Source organism: Lepidothrix coronata, unplaced genomic scaffold (genome assembly GCF_001604755.1).
Source record: "Lepidothrix coronata isolate B3197 unplaced genomic scaffold, Lepidothrix_coronata-1.0 Scaffold205, whole genome shotgun sequence".
Lineage (NCBI taxonomy): Eukaryota > Metazoa > Chordata > Aves > Passeriformes > Pipridae > Lepidothrix > Lepidothrix coronata.
This window is the reverse complement of record NW_016690385.1, coordinates 1,272,375-1,291,656: the sequence shown is the minus strand read 5'-3', so window position 1 is coordinate 1,291,656 and position 19,282 is coordinate 1,272,375. Positions and strand designations below refer to the sequence as shown.

Sequence of the window (19,282 nt, the reverse complement as noted above, 5' to 3'; positions counted from 1 at the left end):
CTACAAGTAAAATCGGTAGGTCAATAAAAAGATCATTGAAAGGAATTAAATATTTTGGATATTCGGTGTAAAATTCTTACTCATAAGCCTTTGCAATGACATTTCTGCTCAACTACAGATACCAAAAGAAGAAAAGAAATTGATGAAAATAAAACTTTTTGTTAAACTTTTTCTATAAGTAGTCTGCTGACTTGGTAGTTTGGGTAGGCATTGTGCATATAACATCTGTACAATGGTGCCACATAGAGAGTACAGTGTAGTGTAATTCAGTGTGATCATATTGGAAGGTCACAGTGATGACACGTCCAACAAAACTGTACAAAGATTCAAAGGACTCTTAAATCAGCTCCCGCCACCTTAACGAGTTGCGTGGCTCTGCGGTTCCCGGGCTCTGCCGTTCCCGGGCTCTGCGGTTCCCGAGCGATGCACACCCTGTGCTGTGGCTCTGCGGTTCCCGAGCGATGCACACCGTGTGCTGTGGCTCTGCGTTTCCCAGAGCGATGCACACCCTGTGCAGTAACTCAGCCGTGCAAACAAAAGGGAGTCCTTTCAATTTTCCCCCAACAGCTGTTAACAGGGGGATCTCCCCGTGCGTTACATTTGCAGTTCCAGAAACAGCCCTTCCTCTTTCAGTGGCTGACAAGAGGCGGGGGTTTACTGCTCTACAACAAGTGTTCGAGGCAGACCGCAGGAGTTAATTTGTCGTTGATCCGAGGCTAATCCATCTCTCTGGGGTAAGTACAAAGTCATTATCTACATCACCGGTCCAAGACCTCTATGACACTCATGTATCTACCACAGGAGTAAACAAATCCAAGCTGATACGATTTGCTGCCTATCGCTGCAGAGCACACTGATGTCATATACACTGAACCTTCCTGCAAACAAATATGCCACGATTCTAGAAGAATCTTAATAATACAGAAAGGGAAAAATTACAAGCTGAAACAACTTACAAACTTACAGGAGCACTACAAAGTTAGGGGAAGAAATGTCTTGGTTGCCATCATTTCTAATAAAAGTGTATCAGCAGGCGTGTCTGACAAGTGATTCAACAGAAATTGTGTATCTTTTGCTCTGTGTGACACAGACTCTGCAGATGCAGAGTGTGGGCACTAAAAGTTTATTTACAGAGGGCAGGACTGAACATTGCATGCGAACACATTCTGACCATGATAAAGAGCTTTGTCTCCCATTAGTGATTTAAAGAATTGTGATTTGGTACTCCCAACACACCTATAATTGAATTCCTCAGTCATAAAATCACTGGTGCCAAACAAGGTCTGATATCTTTTATCGAGCCTCCTTTTTCTTGTCATTTGTTAACATATTTCTTATGGAGCTTTTCTTCTTTTTATAGATACATTTGCTTTAGTTATAAATTAACCCTGGAATTTACTCTCCCAGAGGCCACAAACTGCTTTTTTATTTTCTTGAAAAAGTTTCAGGCTATATGAACTTATGATTTTAAACCATTTTGAATAACAGTTCGTGGTTCAGATACAGAGGAAGGAAATTTAAACGATTGACAAAGTAGTTAAAACTAAACTGGAAATGTTTAGATGCTTTTCTGGGCTTTCTGCTCTGGAAGCCATGATTAATTTACCAAAAAGGAACATATTTCCCTGTGGGATTTCTCGTGCTTCTGGTTCCCTGTAATAAAATATTAAGATACAGACTCATTCTGAAAGGTCTTTCTAAGAAGTTCTATATTTCAGTGGTTCCTAAATTTGGTCAGCACATCCCAAAGGTATGTGGAATACTTGAAATTTGGAAAGATATTATAAAATATCAATATTTATTTAGCAGATTGATTCAAATAATGCCCATTAAAAAACTAATTTTTCAGTTGATAATGTAATTCTAAAGAAACAAGGTTTATAATATTCACTGTTACCTCTTGTGTCTTTGTTGGTCTCTTTCTCTTCATCCCAAGAGCTTTTAGAAACACTGGCTTTTTCCAGCCAGAACTGACTACAGTGTAGAGGAGTTTTAACACAATGTGCCAAAATTGTTGTTGGTGTCACCACTGAGAGAGTTTGACCTCACCTTGTAAAACACATCAGCAAATCCAAACGAAAAATTCCAAAATTCCAAAAGGACATATCGATAGGCAACTAAGTTAATTGGATCTACTGTTCAAGGAACTGTTTGTATAAGGACAGAACAAGACTTTTTAACAGGCAAGATGATTCACACACTACTTCCCTTATTTGTCCTTCTGTGTTACCCCAACTTCGTTATAAACCATTTAAGTTTGTTTAAAAATTGGCTTTGATATTAACACACTGGATACCCATTTGTTAGGGTTTAATCCCTGTTTTAGCTAAGATTTTCCAAGGTGGAGCAATTTTGAAAAAAAAGCCTTCAAGATTCAGCAGACAGGAAATGCTCCTGCAGAACTTTGCGTTTCTGGGTTACTCCTCAGTTGGGCCTGGCTGCGTCGTGTGCTGCCCACACCACATGGAACAACGTGCTGCCTCCACAGGGCCATGGAGCTGTTTGGGTTGGAAGGGACCTCAAAGACTGTCTTGTTCCACCCCCTGCCATGGGCAGGGACACCTTCCACCAGCCCAGGTTGCTCCAAGCCCCGTCCAGCCTGGCCTTGGACACTTCCAGGGATGGGGCAGCCACAGCTTCTCTGGGCAACCTGTGCCAGGGCCTCCCCACCCTCACAGCCAACAACTTGTCCCTAATATCTAATCTAAACCTACCCACTTTTAGTTTAGCCAGTGTGAGGAAGGTTAAAAATGACACCACTTTGTTTTAAAAAAATTCCTCTAAAAATTACTCTTTAATTAAGAATAACAAAAGGGATTGAGGAGCCCTGGAATATTTTTCCTATATAAATAAATACCATGCAGTGCTTTCCCCCATCTCCAGTTTCCCATATTCAAGACAACGTCCTTCTCTCTATACTATTTCTGAGGTTGCTGGTCTGTTATTTGAAATTAAAATATTAGAATTTTCATCTTCAATGGTGCTTTGGGTCTCTGAATTGTCATACTCTTATTAAGAAGCCTGTGTCTCATTCTCTTGAAAAATCTTATAACTTCCTTTACATTTCTTCCTGAATGCTTCACCTGTTTAAATACCTCCAAAGGTTCTTGATGTATCTTTTTTAAGTCTCAACAAAACATGGTATTTTCTGCTCCTTTAATTGAATCAATGATCACACGGCTGAAAGGATTTTAACAGTAAAAATATTTATCAACTTTTACAACAGAAATGGAGTTTAAAATAGTGGCTACACTGTCAAATATTTTAGATCTCAAATCATCAAGTCTTAAAATCAGAGTCACAGAATATTCTGATTTGGAAGGGACCCACAAGGATCATCGAGTTCATCTTTTGGGCTTTCTATTTAATTAAGAGAAAAATTAAAAAGCTATGATTTATTTTTTGACACTATTTGGGGCAAATCAGTCAGTCTGACTTGGGCCTGATATTCATTTGTGATCCCACTCAAACCAGTGAGATGGTGAGCACAGGTCAGACTGCACTGACAATCCTGAAGGCTCAGGACCATAAATTATACCCAAGTGTAACCATCTCCTCTCACACCTTGTGTACACATTTCATAACTTTGTTTGCCCTGTGCGCTTTCACTTGAGCCAAAAGGAATTTTCAGAGCAAACAAGTTGTAATGTATACTTTACAGGTGAGTTACAATGTTAGTTGTCTAAAGTTCTTGGAATGGACAGCAGGCCAGTAAAAATTTCAAGGTATTTTTCAGAGCAACAGCTTTATCATATACAAGTATTTTACTAACATCTGCTCAGGACAGATGTATAAATAGAGAAAGAATTTTTCTACCACACTAATGCCTTCTTCCTTCACCAGTGGTTAGAAAAGAAATTAGGAGTATTTCAAAAGATTTTGGGCTTTTTGTTATGTGTCCTTTGATTTATTTACATGACAGCCAAATGACCAGAGAACACAGACTAAAATGACTTCTAGAGATTTTTGTTTTCATAAAATTCCAACCTCTACTCTGCCAAATATACAACTTCCACTTCTTTCTTGTATGCCAGAAGTTCTCAAACTTAAAAAGATCTCCAGGTTATACAACATTAATCTTTTAGAGCTAAAAATTTATGAATGGAACATGAAGCACAGATCATCTTGCTCTGTAGGCAGGAAGAAACTTAAAAGAAAATAGTAACAAATCTGAGAGGCATTTAAGCCGATTCTGTTTTAGTTATATCAATGAACTGAGGAGCAGCAGGACTCTCACTCTGCCCATACCTGTTCCATTCATGATCAGACTCTCCCAGTTGTCAAAACTGGGTGGCAACACGTAAATGGCCTGTTGCAAATGGTCCATGGCCCATGCTGACCCCCAAAGTATTTCTGGGAAGTTATTGAATGGCTCTTAATTGGATGAGCTAAAACTGGACCAGGGACAATTCTAAGAACTTAATTTCCCCATCCACTTCCTGTGCCCAAGTTACAGCACTTTTTGATTTACTGGTTCAATTAGGCTTCTCTGAGACCAGAGAATATAATTGCTCAGGGAGTTGTTTTGTTTTTCCTCAAATTCACACAGTTATTTAATTGTGAATAACCTTTCCTTCCTAAATGTGGCCCCAGCTTCTGCCTGGCAAGACCTGTAGTGGGTACTCAGATTTTAGAAAGGGGAGGCATGGAGCTCTGACAATGTTCAGCACTCATGTGCAAAAACCCCTGCAGAGATGGAAACCTCTAAGATACAAGTTCCATTCTTGACACTCAGTCAGACAAACCAAGTAAAATGATCCAATTCCTATAACTGATATCTAGCAGGAGCATTTACACATCTATCTGTGTGTCATGAAAACAGAAGAAATACTTTGCTGCTTTGAGACTCCACAATATAAAGATGTCAATACTACAGCAAGCTGGACACTGCTAATTATTTATCTCATCTTCTGCTCTGAGAAAAATTAACAAGATACAATAAGCACCTCAAGATACAATAAGCACCCTGGCTTCTAGGAGCTAAGATAATCCACATGCCCTAGGGATGTAGAGGAAAACTCACTGTTCAGCAGATGGACTGCCCAGCACCAAAGGGCACATGGGAACCTGTTCTCAGTGAGGCTCCTGGAAGATGAAGGGAGGGAAATGTCCCCTAGGGGCTGTCAGGAACTCGTTCCAGTGCAACACTCATCTCTGCAGGAGATTTTTTTTTCTCTGATTTAATTTCAGAAATTGTTATTTAGAAGGTGTTTTCTTTGAGGAGCTATACAACAGTTTATATAGCCCTGGAATCAGAAAACAGTGCCATTTAGTATTTAGTCTACACTGTCGTTCTTTAATTTCCATATTCATGGCTGAATGGAGGCTCTATAACTCCTACTGGTTTGAACTCCAGAGAATTCCTTTCCTCCACAGAGTGTCAGGTATAATTACTACATTAATTAGCCCTTCCTGGAGTAATTGTTAGCAAAGTGGCAACCATACCTGCATCGATTTCTTCTTCCTTCTTGCTTTTTTTCTGCTTTCCTTCAGGACAATTAGAGTTTCTCTCTGCTTTATCTCTCCTCTTACACTGTGTCTCTCACCTTATTCACCTCAAACCTTTTCCTCCCTTTACTCTTCCCTTCAAAAGGCAAATTTGGGGAGGAAAGGAAGAAACAATCTTACTGTCTCACTGTTTTAATGTCTACTAATTTGTTGTGGTTTTGTTTTTTTAATTTAAGTGCATTTATTCTGACACTCTATGGAGACTCGCAGCATTTCATTAGTGCCAACAAAAGAATCACCCTTCTGTCTAAGGGTCAGCCTTCAGCAGAAATTGAAAATTTCCACATGCTGTCTAACATTGTGCTGTGCCTTCCTGTTGGTGGCTGGGGGAGGAGACAGGAATCTGCTGCCCAGCCTGCGTCAGAGAACGTGGTCACACTACAGTATATCAAATTTAGGGGATGCACAAGTTATTGTTATTCTAAACTTACCTCAGCTTCAGCAATATTCACTGCCTGTTCTCCTGTCCTCAGTGACAGGAAAGCTGTCACTTGTTGTTAGCATATTAGACAGTTCCTGTTCTCAAAGGAGTAATAAATAAGGCTAGATTTAAAAAACAGAGCAAACTTGGGCAGAAAAAGAACAATGAGTAGGAATGCCAAAATACAGTGAAAGACCACGTTATGGCATTGTCAGCATATCTTAAACCAAGAAAAGCTGAAAATCTCATAAGAGACCAGAGAGAAGAATTCAAAATCAAGAAGGTTCCAGCAGTAAACTTTAAACTTTGAAAAAGAAATTCAAACAGTTGTATTTTTAAAAGAATTTTCCTGGGTTTGAATACTTTCTTTGGCAAACATAAAAAGGGCTAAATTAATAAAGAGAAACAGCAGTTATAGCCAATCTTCCCACTGCCTTCTCTTGAAACTTCCGTTAATTAATTAATTTAATTAATTCATTTCCTTTCCTAATATTCACTCTGGACAGCTTTTTCCCTTTTTCCCAACTCACTTCTCTGCTGGGCCTCCAAAGTCCCACATCGGCCTTAGATCCCTGCCTTAATCCACCACTGCAATTAATCTAATCACGCTGCACACCAGCAGTCTCTATTAAGATTAAAGATAATCTCACTATTTCACAAGATTAAAAAGTCAGAGCCAATCTTAACATTGCACATTAATCCACCTATTCTGCATAAATTTTGGTTTATTAATATTTTCATTTGTAAAGAAGCAGAACACTGTTGATAATATTGTCATCTTTGAAAAACAGAATTGATAAAATCTACAGAAAGCAGTTTTCTGGGTTTTTATTTGATCTCTCACCTACTTAGAATTGGCACCCTCATGACCCAGAAAAAGAATGGAAAGAAGTGCACATGACTTCCACATCCTCAGTATTACATCATGAAGGATGAAACAGCATATTATGTCCAGCTCAGAGCCACTGTACTGCTTGCAACTCTTCCCTTGCATGAAAATGCCCTCCTTAACAAAACTGTGACTCATTAAAAATTTGACAGATACGATCCCCCAGTGACCAGCACAATGAAAACAGTGATAGAGGCAGACTCATTCCATGAGGAGAGCTGCTCCTGTGAACTCTGGCATGAGCATGTGAACGGGTTTGTTACAGAAATTAAAACATGAAGGTACGTTTGTGGGAAAATATATCTTTAACATTCTATTTTTGGATTAAGATTTAAAATTTTCAAGAAGACACGTCTACAAGAAAATACCTTTGTTGTAGGAAAAATGGGTTCTAGATACTGATGGGTTTTCCAGTACTTCAAGCACTGTCAAGAATTCCTGCCTACGCCAACTGTGCTGTAACGACTATTTCTTAATAAATCAGTAATCCTGATCTCAGAAAATAATTCCTCAAATGTCATTACCTGTGTCAGAATGTAGTTTGCATAACCTGATGTTTTATCGGATCTAACCAGGATAAAACCTAAGCCAGCGCAACGATTCCAAGTGTATATTTTATACAAGGGATTGGATTACTGCAAAAATCCCGACCCTAAACAAGATCTTGTGAACATAATAAATATCTGCCGCACCCAGTTTAATTGGTCAAGTTGTCCAGGCTGATCACGTGAGGCAGGCCCAGAGAACAAGGCTTTGGGTAGTGCCCAAAGGAAACTGTGTAAGGAACCCTCTCGGGTCTCCTATTCATGTGCCATAATGTTCTTCTCTGCATCACAAAAACAATTAACCCGTTCAGGACAATTGGGAGCTCACAGCACAGCAAACACTCCAAGGGGCTTGCAAAACACACCCGAGATCCATTGGCAAGGTAATCCTGGAGAGCAATGTGGAATTTGTTTCCAATAGGGTTTCTTACACGCAAACACCTAAATAATTAAAAAAAAAAAAGAAAAAGGCAAGATAGGAACTAATTAAGCTTCCAGGAGATTTTTGGAAATTATTTTGCATTGCCTTAATAACGAAAAATACATTCAAGCCACTGCTAAAACCCTGAACCTTTCCAAGTAATTCTGGAATATTTGCTTTTTTCCTATTTTAAATTCAAGACGTGTCATAATAAACTTTTATAATACTGATTTTGAAACTTATTCTGTAGTTAATTATAACAACTCAGATGAGATCTTTACTAAATACTCTACTCCAGGCCAATTTAGCAATTCTGGCAATAGCTTTAGTGTAAATGTATTAAAAAAAGCAGGAAAATAAACCTAAATGGTGCTTATTTCATTCAGAAAGCTGCTTTAATGTGAAACCCTTTTGTTCTAAATAAAGCTCAACATTTCATCTTGTTTATCATCTCAAACCATCTTCAGCAACAGCTGGAAATTCTGAAAGTGAAAGCATATTTGCAGAATTTTTGTTTCCACGGTCTTTAATGATGTTCTAAGCAAAACTCAAAAAGTCTATACCTTTATATGGGTATCTTGCAATATGCACTCATCTATCAAACTCTATTTATGTAGACCATTACTACGGGATATTCAAAATAAATAAAACACCAGCCTGCTTCTCTTAATATTTCTAATAATTTTAAAACTTAGATACACCAGCATGCCTTGATGTACAAATCAGGCATCTCAGATATGCAGTTTAAGTGCAAATGATGGCATCTGGGAGTGACAATAGGGAAGAAATCCAGCAAAATGCAGTAAAATCCTGGCAGAACTTTAGGGACTCAATGAAGTAAATCCATCCACTCTCCTGGTTAACTTTAGCAGGGTCGGAGGAACGGCTGCATCGTTAGGGCAGTGCAAGAACCTTGTTTTAGACATGCTACAAGCTAGAAAGCAAATAGATAACATATATTTCCCTTACTCTGAAGGGAATGAGACCCTCAGAATGAGACCCTCAGCCAGTAGCCTCTTCAAAACTTCTCATGATTCCATTAAAAATGGTCCCGAATAAGGTTAGAGAATACAGATAAACTCTGTGCAAATAACTTTTTGCCCTCATGTACTTCTGTAGTACACTAACTATAGATTTCTCTGGGTATGACTGAAAGTAAAATTTGGCTTCCTTTTTTTTTTTTTTAACATTCATAGGTAGGATTAAAAATCAATTCAGCAATATACCACATAATAATATGCTTCTATTGAGCTTAAAAACTGAGATTCAGCACAAAATATTGTAGCTTAAATACCACTGTAGGGAACAGTAACTCCAAGGAAAACATATTCAAGATGAAAGGATAAAGTCTCAGTTTTATTTACTTTGTTTACTGTAGACATAAAAAGTCAGTGCCTAAACCTATCATGAGGAAATATGTACATTATGAAAGGCAGTAAATAGACGTGGCTGCATTTTTCCACAAGCCCCCATATTAGATAGCACCACAAAGCACCAGGTTTAGGTAGTAAAACCTGTTTTTCTGACCACCCCTACTAGAAGATCTTGGTGTGAGTGTTAAAGCCTGTAATTAACATTTTTCTTTTCATAGTTCCTTTTTTTTGGTGTAACAAAGTGACTCTTTTGGTAGCCTGACATATCTCTCAAGCCACCATGCCTGAGTACTTACTTCACAGCAATATTAAAATAATGCCCTAGCACAGACAGTGCAAATCTACATCAGTCTATTTGTATATAGATAGCAACCTAAGTTCAAAGCCTCTCAAACTTCAGAATTGCTGCTTCACAGCCACAAATAGTTACAGCAGTTACACAACATCTGTGTTCAATAAATCTAAACAAACACACAAGTACTATGGACTTATAATGCAATATTATAACATAAAATTCCACTTTATGCAATGCAGTGTAATCACATATTGTGTAAAAAGTTTAAGACGAGATCATAATTCTGGGCAGGACTACTTTGTGCAAATATGAAATCCTCTGAAAAGAAAGGCTTTAACCCAGCGGAAAAACACAGGATACAATAAGAAAACCTCCATTGCTCTAACTTATCCTGTATGAATGTTCCATTACAGCTAAAAGTGTTTGGATGAAAATAAACATATTTAGAATTTTATACATATGAATGGGTAAGTTAGAGGAATCGCAGATGGAGGTCTATAAAAAAGTACAGGATTCAGACAAAAGGGAATCTCAAATGTGCCTCAATCAGATCTGTGATAAAGAGGAAAGACTGGAGTCCCCATGGAGCTCATGAAATTCCAACAGTCCATAAAGCAGCACAAAGTACACTGTTTTCCTCCCATGACAGCTGCTGTAAGACCAAAACTAGAACTAGTGCCTAATTTGAAGGTCTGGAATAAACTAACACCAACTTCAGTGTCCGTATCAAAACGGTAATATTTCATTTAAAGAAATGGATCACAAACACCAGTACTCCAGATAAATATACTCCCCCTGTTACACTGGCATTTCTTATAAAATTTAAAGAAAAATAGGTAGGACTTTTGCTATAATATATATTCATGGTTATCTAATTTCAGGCCTTCAGTCTCATTGAGCAAACAGCAATTCCTTTCGAGTCAGACCCCGTATTTTCAGCACACTAAACACACACATGAGTAGTAATTCAGTAGCAATTGTGTGGAAGCAAACAGTGTATAGGACAAAATTTCTATCACTGAACATAGATTGCAAACCTGACCCTACTGAAACAGCAGATCCACCACTGACCTCAGAGAAGCTGGGATCTTTTTTCTATACTCTGTGCACCTTCCAATAAACCAACACTTCTTTAATAGTGTGGAGTGTTCTGTATATTTTTCTACTGGGATATTACCCAATATTTATTATACTGTGTTATCAGAAGTTATATATAGCCTTTCAGTCTTGCTGGGATAAGTAGGAAGCCTCTCTATAATAGGTTAATACCCTCCCTACACACACACACATGCCCTACAAGCACATCCGTAACCACACACATACGTTCACCTCAGCAGGCATGGAGCCCACTTGGGCCTGAACATACATTGACAAAGCTACGTAAGCTTTGTGTTTTTTAAATTGCTAATTATCAACCAGCAGAGTAGACTTTGGGATTCATAGACTTGAATTCCTAGACTTTGTCCTCAAAGTGCAGACTGCATGGCATGGAGGTGATCTGCTTAGTCATGAGGAAAGGGGGTGGCTGATGCAAGTCCACAAAGCATCACCTGCTAGTCCATTCCAGAAATGCACTGCCTGGCTCCTGAGGTAGTGCCTTATCCTCCCCTTTCCAAGCAGGATATTTTCTCTATTTGCAGTGAAAGCCAGTGAAACTGCTAAGTAAGAACAGCTCTATTTAGAGAATAGGATACTGCCTAGAAGTTGAGGGGTTTTTGCTGTAAATATGGGGATTTATTACACATATACATAACTTAGTTGTCATAATTTTGTAAGAATCATTTACTGTTGTAAGCATAAATCACTGGAATTTGAAATTTAATTCTTTGCATCAATTGCACCCCGATATTGTGTGTCCATTGTAAATGTGTAAATATTTGCATTCTCATGTCATAGATCATATAGTATTAAGGATAAGGGCAATTATTACATTTAAGTGAGTAACAAGATGGCCCCAATTTTGACTAGGCTGCTGGGTACTACTGCAACACAGGTAATTAAAAATATATTTCACATATCATGAATTTTAATTGGAGAATGATGTCATTGTTTAGTTCAATTCTATAGACTGGTTTATGAGAGGGCAAACAGGCCAAATAATGTAATGGAAGGTGTGGGTGGAGTGGGAGAAAAATGTGAACCTTATCAAATTGACTTTAGTTCTGCGAAAGTTTTCAGATATGAAGACTGAAAACCAGGTCTTGCTTTTTTTTTTCCCCACTCTAAATTTAAAGAACAAGAGTCTACGATAGATTTCCTTCTACTTTTGCCTTGTGAGAAGAGCTGACAACTTTCAAGGGACAGACAGAAGAGAATTCCTCGTTGCGGTAGAAGACCTGATGCTGAAGTAGAAACTCAGTCTTCCCTAGGGTTGCCACGTGTATTTTCTCCTTATATATCTCCTTATACCTGCAAGATGTGGAGTATCCCAAGCCACTCACCACAGGTTCTAGTACTGGGGTGACAATTTGCTCATCACCAGCATTTTCTACATTGTCACTGGAACCTGAAAGCAGGTACAACTGAGAAAAGATGGACTAGTCTACATTTAAAAAAAGCACAACTGAAAAAAAGCCCCAGACTTTCCTTTGTATAAAATAAAAAGGGGAGGGGGGAACAGACAAAAGAAACGTAAAAGCTTTACCATTTAATGTAGGAATCAATTTACATTTCATATTCCTGAGAATCAAAATATCTGAAAACAAATCTTATGGCTCTTTCATTTTTCATTCTGCCTTGGAAAAATCTCCATAGGGAAAAAGATGGGGGCAAGGAGGAGATTTTTTCCCCAAGTACTCTGTACTAGTTAAATTAAATCCTTGAGAACAGACCTCTTAATGGGAAACCCCAACTTCTATTTGTGTCATGGGTGTGTAGGACTTGAGTACAACCATGTTCTCTTGCTTTGGACTGGTTCTAACTTTTTCTTTTGTTAGCTCACAAAAAGTTATCTGACACATAAAGAACATTTGGCATAAAGTACCTGAAAAATAGATCCCTGCTGCTAAAAAAAATACATCATTATGGAAACGATTGGAACGATTAGGACTCATCATCTAATATCCTACATTTAATAAGCCTATCAGTGATTAAAAATATAAACCAGTAGCAATAACTAATGGGAAGTATTGTATCCATGACTCCAAAAGAACCCAGCATGGAGACTTTATAATTGTATTATAATTTCCCTTGAGAAATAAACTGCACTGGAAACTGTTTTACTGCATGACTTTGGTGGCCATGGGAATAATCCTTGTGACAAAAGATTGTAAAAGAAATGCAGATTCTGAATATCAAATACAGGCAACTAGAGATCCACAATTAGGCTACAAAAATGCCCAGTAAATATATCCAGCTCCATTCTGAACAGATTATATGTAAAAAAAAAGGGCCTCAGAAATCAAGGTGAAACAACCAAGTGCCCTTTTCGTTATTTAGTCCGGTTTTGTACTAGATAGAGTTTTTATTCTACTTTTAAACTTTCCCTTGTTTTTACAATATATCTTTTCTCAAAATTCATTAGCCATTGCTATAAGCAGAAAATTTTACTGACAGTAATTGAAGCTCCACCTAAATTTATTTTATTGACTTAGAAATGGACTTATGGTTATGAAAAGAAGTTCACGATAGAGTCAGATTTAGAAGCAGCGTTGATAGTGGGTGTTTTTATAGGTACCATAAGGAAGGTTAAAAGGCATAGCTTCAGTATTTTTCAATTAAATTCTAATGTTTTGCCACCTTGTTTTGGTGAGAATTTTCTGAGAATTCATTATATGAAATATAAATGAGGAAAACAAGGATTATTTATATATTCTATGTTGTAATGGAAGTTTCATGGAATGCTGATGTTTAATACATTGTATTATCCAGGAATTTGACATTGAAGCATTTCTAAGAAACACACACTATCTTAAGGCTAATTACAAGTGTATAGTCTCTGAACCACTACCAGCTAGTGGGGTATTTTAAAAAACTGATGTCTAAGAACATCAAAATTCAAAACTTGCCTGTGTAAAATACCATTAAATTATATTTCTGATTAGTTATCAAAGTCCATGCCAACTGTTTTTTCAGCTCTCTCTCCCCCTGACAAGTCCATGCTTATATTGTGCCGTCTTAACGCACTGCTAACAGCAATTCCTTACAATCTCGTAATTAAATCTCTAAGCAATTTCTGCAGCAATTTTTTTTGTGACAGTCAAAGAGAATAATGATGTCAAACACATGACTTCATGCAACAAATTCTGATATTAATGAGAGCACAACATTTGCAACTTCTTTTCAAAGGAGAGGGCTGAGTATCGTATGTCATAGTCACTTGGTGTACACTGGGAATTTTTAGTTAACTAGTAACAACTCATAGTAATCTTTTGAAAGGTAAATTACTTATTAAATTATAGACTAATTGGTACCAGAAAAAGAAAATTTTAATAGACATTTTTAAATGGAATCATGTGCCACATCAAAAGCTCATTCAGAGATGGGGCAGTGAGTCACAAATACAAGGCTATGTCAAAACCTAGTTATTTCCAGAAGAATTATAGTTGATCCATCTGATTTAAAGGAACTTAAACTCCACAGTACATGAAGAAATTGATAATTTCCTGAGCTTTCAATCAGAATAAATACCAGCCTTACATCACTAATATTAATAAATGCATCCCTTTTAAGTCAGCATTGTATTCTCGTGTGAACACAGTGCCTCAAAGTTACAACACCACAGGAACTTGCACTCTCTAGCTGCAGAATACCCTGGAGAGAAATGACACCAGGAAGATTACAAAATGCTCCTGCGAACCTGAGGCATGGCATCAAGACACAATACATTTCAACATAGCATCTTAGTTGTTGCAGGCTCAGAAAGGCTCCCCGACTTTCTGCGATTGAGAAATTTAAAATAAATAAATAAGTAAAAGGCTGTTCATTCATTAAGAGCAGGAGCCAGGTGAGCCCAGCACTGCCCTGTGGGTGCCTGTCCCCGAGGCCGCGGAGCCGCATCAGCTCCCCCTGCCCGGGGGAATCCCCCCCGCAGCCCCCGAGCATCCTCCCCGGGAGCGCCCGCGCCGGCCCCGGTACAGCACCATGGACACAGCGCCCACGCTCCCGCGAGCAGGAGGCTCCGGCAGAGGCACCTGGAGGCAGCCGGGGGTGCTCCGGGCCCCGCATCGCGCTCCCCTCCCGCACCGCCCCGCGGGCTCCGCAGCGGCCCCGCCAGCCCCGCTCCCCCCGGGCCGGGCCGAGCGCCCCGCTCTCCTCCAGCTCCAGGAACAGCCTCGATCCCCGCCCCGCTCCCGCGGAGCCACCGTCCAGCCCCGGCACTCCGAGCATCCCCGGCGGGCCGGGGCTCCGCGCTCTGCCCGCCCCGAGCCCGGCAGCCCCCCGGCCCCTCGGCCCCTCACACCGCCCCCGCCCGCGGCTCCCTTAGCCCGGCGCTCTCCTCACGCCCCCGCCGGCCCCTCACCTCGGGGGACGGTCCCCGCAGCCCGCACTGACCTGGCGCTGTCAAGTCTCAGCGGGAGCAACTGTTCCCTTCTAGTGGGATAAACTCCCCGGCTCGGCCCGTCCTCCCGGGCAGGGACCGCCTCCCCCGGCCGGCGCCGCCTCCCGCCGGCCCCCGGCGGGCGCTGCGGGGAGCGGAGCGGGCCGAGGGGCCGAGGGGGCGGCGGGCGGAGGGGACGGGCCGGGGGCAGGGGAGATGGGAACGGGGGCGGCCGCGGCCACAGGGACGGGGACAAGCGGGGCAGCGGGTCCATGAGGAGGAGAACGAGGGGGAGGAGGCGCCGCGGCTCCGTCCTCTCCCCTTCAGATCGTCCCTCCAGCCCAGCCAGTTCCCTCCGGGTCCGCGCCCGCCGAGCGGAATCACCTGCCTGTACCTGAGGGCAGAGCGCGGGCCCCGGAGTGGATCTGGAATTTGATCTCTGCTCCCTGTAATCTCCCGTAACTGAAAATTCAGTTTTTCCGCCTACTGACTGCTTTCTCTTTTGCCTTCCCATTCTCCAGCCTCCTCCTCTCTGCGCTGTGTAGTTGGCTTGGTCACCTCACGTCAGGTTGTGTCCTGCTGTGACAGGAGTAAAGGCTTTTCTGAAAAGGTTTTTAGCAGTAACAGAGGTAAATCAAATTCTTCTTTTCCCCTCACTTTTTTTTTTTGAAAGCTAGAGATTATCTCTCCCCCCTTCTCCCCCCTCCAGGAATGCAGAGACAAGCGGTATAGGCTGTGTTCGGTACCTCTCCAGAAGCGGCAAGTCCCAACAAGCATGTCACCTCCTCTATCTCACTCTCCGATTCTTTTAAAAAGAAGTTAGATGAGGGAAAAAAAGCGTAAAATCAACAGGTTTTAGAGAGTCATCCCGTAACTCAAGATGCCCCAGGATACAACAGTTTGTCTTTAAAACCTCTTGATCCCTTGGACATCACTGGAAGATTGAAGGATTCTAAATTTGCCTCATTATGGTTCTTAGTCATCAAGCATTTTGAAAGAGAGCCTGCATTTGCTTTATTATTTGTATACTGAAGGCAATTTATAGATTACAGTTGAACACATCAAAATACCTGGACTACCTACAGATACTAACTTTGCCTACAGCCTTTTGTTTATGAGAACAACCTTTCTGTCTGTAGAGGCTTGAAGCCTTGTGTTCCTTTTTGAGAATTATCTGTCTATTTGTATAGGCTTGAGGTGTTACCTCTGCCTTAACAGATCAAGGAATTTTTTTTCAATTCATGCTTTTCCCCCCATCTGATTTTTTAGCCCTAGAAATGTGGAAATATTTTCTTGTAAGTGACTATTTTTTGTTTGGTTGGGATTTTTTTAAATTGTTATTTTTATTAATACCCTCATGCAGAATTAGAAGCCAGGTACTGAAAACGAGTAAAACAAAACCTCAGAATTAACTCAAAATGTCATGGATGAACAAACAGGCAAATGTGGGTAAAATAATCTGAACATTAACAGAGGTTTTAAATACGTAAATTATTAATATTTCTAACCACATTACAGCAATATCTGTAAAGTTTCAATAGGAAGTTAAAAGGAGAAGGATCTTAGCTGGACGCTCCATAGAGTTCTGATTTACTCTGATGAGAACACAATAATACTGATCTCTATGTGAACTGCTGGAGAATGTACCAATTGAGTTTAAATATCTGGATAATCCCTCCCAAAAATCAAGGTTTTAACATGCAAATTTTTTAAAACTCCATGAAACTGGAACCATTCCAAAAATTGTCAGGTACTGATGAACATCCAACTGTGACTGTGCACTCCGACTTTGAGTAGAGACTTTTAATCAGTGCAGAAGTGAAGCAGAAATACAAAGTTTTGATTTTAATTAAATTGCACGGATGAGACAGGCATATCTAACTCAGCCCAGGGAAATCAGCCAAACACAGCTTTCAGGAAAGTATTACAAACACCGTATCATTTTAATTCTGTTCTTAGCATTATATTCTTCTTAGCAAGTCCATCCTTTGAACAGAACTCATAAAATATAAAGCAGAAACAGTAATGTTGACTTAGGTACAAGTTACTTAGATTTTGTAAATATACGTTTTGACGGAGTGAGACAGGAAAGGAAAAAAGTTACTTAGTCTGATTTCCTGCTTAACGTAGATTTTTAGGTAGGATTTGGTACCTCATTAAATGTTTCTTTTAGGCAGACATCTAATCTTATTTTGAAGAATCAAGAGATGAAGAACCCATAAATTTTCTTTGGTAGTTAAAAGTATGCCTTATTTATAATTTGAATTAATCAGTTTTTCCTTAACAAAGAGTGTTTTTTTTCCACACATGAAACACAGAAAACCAATAATTTTTGTATTGGGAAAGAAATGGAATAGGCTACAAATAAATTATCTATTCTATAATTAATTTTGGTGTCTTTATACTGTAATGAAATGGTCATAATAAAGAAATTATCAGTTTCTCATAAACTTTTGTTTGCATTATTTGACTGCACAGTTCTTGATGATGCAGACTTTCTCCCTGACTTATCTGAGAGAATTCCTAAGTTTGGCTGGGACCTCTAAGTGTTATGAAACCAGCTTGAAATATCAGACTCAGGCCTTCCTGAACCATGGGCAATTCTTCCTGACATTCAAAGAGAAGCAGAAAAGAGCCTCTCAGCATCAGTTCTGGGTTTAAAATTAGATCATAATTTGTCTTCACAGAAGATCAATTATACTTTGTTTTTCTTATTGGATATAAAAGCATTAGTTAGTTCTTTTCATGTGAATGAACTGTATTTTATATTAATTTTAATAATTCAGTTTTAAATAGTAAGTCTCTTTGAAGCATTTATTGCATGTAAAAAAATATTATTTCTGCATACACTTATTACTGACTGACTGTACATTATTAATTTAAATTATTCAGAAAATTTGAAGCAGATTAAATTGAATCATATGGCAAAAATAATCTCCCTGCAATGAGAAAGGGTGAAATCTTGTGGAATCTCAAGATGGACAAAGGTATTAGTAATGACCAAATAACCTCCCTTAAACAGTTTAATTTCTCTTTCCCATCTTAATGAATGAATTTCTGTGCAATGGTTTCTAAGGAATGCCGGGGAGGGTTTATGGTTAGAACAATGAATATACCAGAGACTCTCTGTGATGCTGTGATTTGTATGATTGGCATGAAAAGGGTAGAAATCTTATAAGGATATAGAGGTGAAAGATTTATACCTCTTCCCCTCTCTGCAAATGTACAATTTCCAACTTCTACTTAGTTTTGATATTTCCATTGTGTCTGTGCTTTCAGGCTCTGAGTGCATTACACAAGTTTAAAATCCCAAATCACACAGTGCATCCTGTCCCAGAATTTTGGATAGAAGGAAGAAGTAGCCAAACTTTTATCATCTAAAGGACAATCTCATACACTAACAGGGTGACCATAAATCTGCCGGTCAGAAGAACAAGTTCTGCTTGTGGAAATTGCCTTGGTTTAAAGTAATGGAGTTTAGGAAAGCTAAAAAACTACTGTATTGCTGCCTTTTCTAAAGTTACCCTGTGTACTTTCTCTTTTGTAATGTCATATTTTAATTCATATATCTGGTGTTCTTTTATTGATAAAAAGCATATCTTATTTGTCTTAGCATATCTTACCTCTCTCTGTCTTATTGACAGTTTTTGGTCTGGGAAGGCATGTTTTTAAAAAGTAAGTCATAATATTCCACCACACTCCTATCTATCCTCTGCTTTCACATTCTGGATATAACATACTTCTACTTGAAGGAAATCAGAAGTTTCAACTGCTAAGGGTAGCATTTTCTACAGATCTATGGCAAAACCTAGAGAATAAACTGCACTTCTTTAACTGATGGTAGACGACTCCCCCTTGGTATGATTCCAAGCTTTTTGGAGATCTCACTCCGGTATTTTATGCCGCGTTTCACACACTGTGCCTGGGCTCCAGCAGCAGTGAGAGGACAAGGCATAATGCAGATTTTTCATAGATAACTGTAGAGCGGGTCAAAACAAGAACCCGCTACAAACGAGCCTCCTTTGCCTGAACTTTGAGGCTTAGATAAAAAGAGAACAAAATCCATATCATGCCCGTTTAAAATTCAGTAAAGCCAAGATCACACCAGGCTGCCTACCTCTAATTATAATGTTTTTTTCATGATCCTTATTCTCTCCCCAACTCTTGACTTTTCTGATTTCATCCTCTCTTGAAGAGAATAACTTCTGCTCTAGGATGGTCTGGTTCTTCTCTAATTGCATATTATATTCGTATTCTGGTCCCATTCTGATCAAATGGGACCAAATTGCACATCACACACAGTTAGCAGGCAAAATAATATATAGGAATAAAGAGCTCAAGCATATACTGC

General features: G+C 39.3%; 1 protein-coding gene across 2 annotated transcripts in view; it reads right to left on the bottom strand.

The window, feature by feature from the left end:
• Window positions 1-15,054, bottom strand: part of PPARG (peroxisome proliferator activated receptor gamma) — a 53,335-nt gene extending 38,281 nt beyond the window's left edge. Inside the window, exon 1 of one of the 2 annotated variants that reach the window (XM_017832794.1) lies at window positions 14,946-15,054. The gene's annotated coding sequence lies outside the window, so the exon portion shown is untranslated. Of the gene's footprint in view, window positions 1-14,913 lie in introns of both variants that reach the window. The other variant, XM_017832793.1, reaches the window with a different exon arrangement.
• Between the last annotated feature and the right edge of the window lie 4,228 nt (window positions 15,055-19,282).